We start from the raw sequence: 7,093 nt of genomic DNA, 5'->3' as shown, positions 1-7,093 counted from the left end.
TTTATAAAAGTAAATGTCAGTGTACCACTCATTTGGGAGAAGATAGCAAACTTTTATATTAAATCTTTGCAGGGATTATGTATTATACTTGATTTGCTATAATTGTTTTAAATTATTGTTTGTTTCTAAATGTTTTCTATCATGATCATATTCATATAGTAGATGTATGACAAAGCAAATTTATCTGGGTCCATGTCTTTGATACCACTGATTTTGTTTCCAGGCAAGATTATAGAAAAATTATTTTCAACTGACATATTTAATTAAGGCATCAGAATCAGACTAATTAAGTATACAGCAAGGCACTTAATTGTTTCCAAATGTTGTAGCTAAAGATAAAATTAGAAGTAAGGTAGATAAATTTGCAGAAGTAATGGCCAAAGATCTGTTGTTTTCTTTAGATTGCATAATTCAGTGTCTTCTTTGCCTTCTGTGAAATATAACCTTTTCTGACAAACTGTATGATACTTATTTTTTTATTGTTGGCAGTGAGTCCTGCTCAAAACCTGGTTTGCTAAATCACAAGTTAGAGGTTATCACTTGATTAGCTCGGATAACATTATGCAGAAATATATTGCATTTAATATAAATGCTCCATTTTATGTATTTGACATAATCTTGTAACTCTACATTTGAAGCTATGCTAAACCACCCTTTTAAAGGACTGTTCTTTTCACTGAGAGATGAATTGTATTTAAATGTAAATTTAGTTTCATGAAACTTAGGAAATATAACTTTTAGACACATAAAAATTTGAGAAAGATAATGAAATGAACTGCTAAAAAGAGCAGGAATAATCCTCCAAGTCTTAATTAAAGGATGTATTAGTTGTTCCAAAAATGTCATAGTTATGACAAATTCAGAAATAAGTTAATTATAATAAAGAAAAAGAGAGAAGGCATGTCATTGTCAAATTCATGTGAAAGGAAGAAATTAACTGATTCAAAGTGAGGGAAACCTGCTGATGGAAGTTTAAAAAGGTCTCTTCAGTAACAGTATTCATTATTTCACAAATCTCTTTCTGAAGTTTGAAAATCCTGTATAGAAAATAATGATAACTTACTTTTATTTATTAGGTTAAAAATGACTTTTTGTTAATGATATGTTATACTTATGAATTTTCTAAGGGAAGGACGATATATGCTTGTTTATTACTTATGTAAGAAACATTACCAGTAATCCTCAAGGAAAGTTCAAAGTGCCAATAATTGGAGCTAGCAAGAGTGTGAGATATGAGGAAACATTTTTGGTTTCTGTAGACTTGCAGCTTTTTGAATAAATTTTTCTGAAATCTTGGGAGGCTGTGCTAATAGCAAGATGTGGAAAGTTAATTCACAAATGTATAGATAGTGAGAGAACTCCAAACAGATTTTCCTAACTCCAGAGGTATATACTTACCTCTCAGGGGAAGATAAGTCTCAGAATTTTGGAGACATCTCTAGGTCAGAAAACCCAGAGACACTAGCTTTATCTGGTCCTTGGAGATATGTATTTATATCCCAAAAGTTTAGAGTGAGATTTTAAAGATCATTTTTATCCTGTCTCCAAAGAACAAATGTTTCTCTCCCTCCTTTCAAGGAGGGAGGAGGAGGTAATTGCCTCTTTCTTCTATAGATAAGCAGATAAAAATCAATTTTCTCCAATACTCCCCGTAATATAGACTATAAAATTTGTGTGTATAAGAAGTCTGACCTGGCTTTCATTGCATCATCTTTGGGGTAAGAATTTGGATGTGAGGAATCATGTGGTCATTATTTTTTTTTTTAATTTTATTTTTTATAAACATATAATATCTTTTTATCCCCAGGGGTACAGGTCTGTGAATCGCCAGGTTTACACACTTCACAGCACTCACCATAGCACATACCCTCCCCAATGTCCATAATCGCACCCCCCCAACCCCCCTCCCCCCATTAACCCTCAGTTTGTTTTGTGAGATTAAGAGTCACTTATGGTTTGTCTCCCTCCCAATCCCATCTTGTTTCATTTATTCTTCTCCTACCCCCTTAACCCCCCATGTTGCATCTCCTCTCCCTCATATCAGGGAGATCATATGATAGCTGTCTTTCTCCGATTGACTTATTTCGCTAAGCATGATACCCTCTAGTTCCATCCACGTCGTCGCAAATGGCAAGATTTCATTTCTTTTGATGGCTGCAGAGTATTCCATTGTGTATATATACCACATCTTCTTTATCCATTCGTCTGTTGATGGACATCTAGATTCTTTCCATAGTTTGGCTATTGTAGACATTGCTGCTATAAACATTTGGGTGCACGTGCCCCTTCGGATCACTATGTTTGTATCTTTAGGGTAAATACCCAGCAGTGCAATTGCTGGGTCATAGGGTAGTTCTATTTTCAACATTTTGAGGAACCTCCATGCTGTTTTCCAGAGTGGTTGCACCAGCTTGCATTCCCACCAACAGTGTAGGAGGGTTCCCTTTTCTCCGCATCCTCGCCAGCATCTGTCATTTCCTGACTTGTTCATTTTAGCCATTCTGACTGGTGTGAGGTGGTATCTCATTGTGGTTTTGATTTGTATTTCCCTGATGCCGAGTGATGTGGAGCACTTTTTCATGTGTCTGTTGGCCATCTGGATGTCTTCTTTGCAGAAATGTCTGTTCATGTCCTCTGCCCATTTCTTGATTGGATTCTTTGTTCTTTGGGTGTTGAGTTGGCTAAGTTCTTTATAGATTTTGGACACTAGCCCTTTATCCAATATGTCATTTGCAAATATCTTCTCCCATTCTGTCAGTTGTCTTTTGGTTTTGTTAACTGTTTCCTTTGCTGTGCAAAAGCTTTTGCTCTTGATGAAATCCCAATAGTTCATTTTTGCCCTTGCTTCCCTTGCCTTTGGCGATGTTCCTAGGAAGATGTTGCTGCGGCTGAGGTCGAAGAGGTTGCTGCCTGTGTTCTCCTCAAGGATTTTGATGGATTCCTTTCTCACATTGAGATCCTTCATCCATTTTGAGTCTATTTTCGTGTGTGGTGTAAGGAAATGATCCAATTTCATTTTTCTGCATGTGACTGTCCAATTTTCCCAACACCATTTGTTGAAGAGGCTGTCTTTTTTCCATTGGATATTCTTTCCTGCTTTGTCGAAGATTAGTTGACCATAGAGTTGAGGGTCTATTTCTGGGCTCTCTATTCTGTTCCATTGATCTATGTGTCTGTTTTTGTGCCAGTACCATGCTGTCTTGATGATGACAGCTTTGTAATAGAGCTTGAAGTCCGGAATTGTGATACCACCAACTTTGGCTTTCTTTTTCAATATTCCTTTGGCTATTCGAGGTCTTTTCTGGTTCCATATAAATTTTAGGATTATTTGTTCCATTGTTTTGAAAAAAATGGATGGTACTTTGATAGGAATTGCATTAAATGTGTAGATTGCTTTAGGTAGCCTAGACATTTTCACAATATTTATTCTTCCAATCCAGGAGCATGGAACATTTTTCCATTTCTTTGTGTCTTCCTCAATTTCTTTCATGAGTACTTTATAGTTTTCTGAGTATAGATTCTTAGCCTCTTTGGTTAGGTTTATTCCTAGGTATCTTATAGTTTTGGGTGCAATTGTAAGTGGGATGGACTCCTTAATTTCTCTTTCTTCTGTCTTGTTGTTGGTGTAGAGAAATGCAACTGATTTCTGGGCATTGATTTTATATCCTGACACTTTACTGAATTCCTGTACAAGTTCTAGCAGTTTTGGAGTGGAGTCTTTTGGGTTTTCCACATACAGTATCATATCATCTGCGAAGAGTGATAGTTTGACTTCTTCTTTGCCAATTTGGATGCCTTTAATTTCCTTTTGTTGTCTGATTGCTGAGGCTAGGACTTCTAGTACTATGTTGAATAGCAGTGGTGATAATGGACATCCCTGCCGTGTTCCTGACCTTAGCGGAAAAGCTTTCAGTTTTTCTCCATTGAGAATGATATTTGCGGTGGGTTTTTCATAGATGGCTTTGATAATATTGAGGTATGTGCCCTCTATCCCTACACTTTGAAGAGTTTTGATCAGGAAGGGATGCTGTACTTTGTCAAATGCTTTTTCAGCATCTATGGAGAGTATCATATGGTTCTTGTTCTTTCTTTTATTAATGTGTTGTATCACATTGACTGACTTGAGGATGTTGAACCAACCTTGCAGCCCTGGAATAAATCCCACTTGGTCGTGGTGAATAATCCTTTTAATGTACTGTTGAGTCCTTTTGGCTAGTATTTTGGTGAGAATTTTCGCAACTGTGTTCATCAAGGATATTGGTCTGTAATTCTCTTTTTTGAAGTTTTTGGGATCGAGGTGATGCTGGCCTCATAAAATGAGTTTGGAAGTTTTCTTTCCATTTCTATTTTTTTGAACAGTTTTAGGAGAATAGGAATTAGTTCTTCTTTAAATGTTTGGTAGAATTCCCCCGGGAAGCCATCTGGCCCCGGGCTTTTGTTTGTTTGGAGATTTTTGATGACTGTTTCAATCTCCTTACTGGTTATGGGTCTGTTCAGGCTTTCTATTTCTTCCTGGTTCAGTTGTGGTAGTTTATATGTCTCTAGGAATGCATCCATTTCTTCCAGATTGTCAAGTTTGTTGGCGTAGAGTTGCTCATAGTATGTTCTTATAATTGTCTGTATTTCTTTGGTGTTCGTTGTGATCTCTCCTCTTTCATTCATGATTTTATTTATTTGGGTCCTTTCTCTTTTCTTTTTGATAAGTCTGGCCAGGGGTTTATCGATCTTATTAATTCTTTGAAAGAACCAGCTCCTAGTTTCGTTGATTTGTTCTATTGTTTTTTTGGTTTCTATTTCATTGATTTCTGCTCTGATCTTTATGATTTCTCTTCTCCTGCTGGGTTTAGGGTTTCTTTCTTGTTCTTTCTCTAGCTCTTTTAGGTGTAGGGTTAGGTTGTGTAGCTGGGTTTAGGGTTTCTTTCTTGTTCTTTCTCTAGCTCTTTTAGGTGTAGGGTTAGGTTGTGTACCTGAGTCCTTTCTTGTTTCTTGAGAAAGGCTTGTACCGCTATATATTTTCCTCTCAGGACTGCCTTTGTTGTGTCCCACAGATTTTGAACCGTTGTGTTTTCATTATCATTTGTTTCCATGAATTTTTTCAACTCTTCTTTAATTTCCTGGTTGACCCATTCATTCTTTAGTAGGATGCTGTTTAGTCTCCATGTATTTGCGTTCTTTCCAAATTTCCTCTTGTGATTGAGTTCTAGCTTCAGAGCATTGTGGTCTGAAAATATGCAGGGAATGATTCCAATCTTTTGATAACGGTTGAGACCTGATTTAGGACCGAGAATATGATCTATTCTGGAGAATGTTCCATGTGCACTAGAGAAGAATGTGTATTCTGTTGCTCTGGGATGAAATGTTCTGAATATATCTGTGATGTCCATCTGGTCCAGTGTGTCATTTAAGGCCTTGATTTCCTTGTTGATCTTTTGCTTGGATGATCTGTCCATTTCAGTGAGGGGAGTGTTAAAGTCCCCTACGATTATTGTATTATTGTCGATGTGTTTCTTTGATTTTGTTATTAATTGGTTTATATAGTTGGCTGCTCCCATGTTAGGGGCATAGATATTTAAAATTGTTAGATCTTCTTGTTGGACAGTTCCTTTGAGTATGATATAGTGTCCTTCCTCATCTCTTATTATAGTCTTTGGCTTAAAATCTAATTGATCTGATATAAGGATTGCCACTCCTGCTTTCTTCTGATGTCATTAGCATGGTAAATTCTTTTCCACCCCCTCACTTTAAATCTGGAGGTGTCTTCAGGTTTAAGATGAGTTTCTTGTAGGCAACATATAGATGGGTTTTGTTTTTTTATCCATTCTGATATCCTGTGTCTTTTGATTGGGGCATTTAGCCCATTAACATTCAGGGTAAGTATTGAGAGATATGAATTTAGTGCCATTGTATTGCCTGTAAGGTGACTGTTATTGTATATTGTCTCTGTTTCTTTCTGATCTACTACTTTTAGGGTCTCTCTTTGCTTAGAGGACCCCTTTCAATATTTCCTGTAGAGCTGGTTTGGTATTTGCAAATTCTTTCAGTTTTTGTTTGTCCTGGAAGCTTTTAATCTCTCCTTCTATTTTCAATGATAGCCTAGCTGGATATAGTATTCTTGGCTGCATGTTTTTCTCATTTAGTACTCTGAATATATCATGCCAGCTCTTTCTGGCCTGCCAGGTCTCTGTGGATAAGTCTGCTGCCAATCTAATATTTTTACCATTGTATGTTACAGACTTCTTTTCCCGGACTGCTTTCAGTATCTTCTCTTTGTCACTAAGACTTGTAAATTTTACTATTAGGTGACGGGGTGTGGACCTATTCTTGTTGATTTTGAGGGGGGTTCTCTGGACCTCCTGGATTTTGATGCTTGTTCCCTTTGCCATATTGGGAAATTCTCTCCAATAATTCTCTCCAATATACCTTTGCTCCCCTCTCTGTTTCCTCTTCTTCTGGAATCCCAATTATTCTAATGTTGTTTCGTCTTATGGTGTCACTTATCTCTCGAATTCTCCCCTCGTGGTCCAGTAGCTGTTTGTCCCTCTTTTGCTCAGCTTCTTTATTCTCTGTCATTTGGTCTTCTAAATCGCTAATTCTTTCTTCTGCCTCATTTATCCTAGCAGTGAGAGCCTCCTTTTTTGATTGCACCTCATTAATAGCTTTTTTGATTTCAACTTGGTTAGATTTTAGTTCTTTTATTTCTCCAGAAAGGGCTTTTATATCTCCCGAGATGGTTTCTCTAATATCTTCCATGCCTTTTTCAAGCCCGGCTAGAACCTTGAGAATCGTCATTCTGAACTCTAGATCTGACATATTACCAATGTCTGTATTGATTAGGTCCCTAGCCTTTGGTACTGCCTCTTGTTCTTTTTTTTTGTGGTGAATTTTTCCGCCTTGTCATTTTGTCCAGATAAGAGTAGATGAAGGAGCAAGTAAAATACTAAAAGGGTGGCAACAACCCCAGGAAAATATGCTTTAGCCAAATCAGAAGAGATCCCAAATTGTGAGGGGGAGAAAGGGGATAAAAAGAGGTTCAGAAAGAAGAAAAAAAAAAAAAAAGAAAAGAAAAAAAAAGAAACAATTAAAAAAAGAAAAC

This window comes from Enhydra lutris, unplaced genomic scaffold (genome assembly GCF_002288905.1).
Source record: "Enhydra lutris kenyoni isolate GAN:26980312 unplaced genomic scaffold, ASM228890v2 scaffoldscaffold12, whole genome shotgun sequence".
Lineage (NCBI taxonomy): Eukaryota > Metazoa > Chordata > Mammalia > Carnivora > Mustelidae > Enhydra > Enhydra lutris.
Note: the sequence above shows the minus strand (reverse complement) of the source record.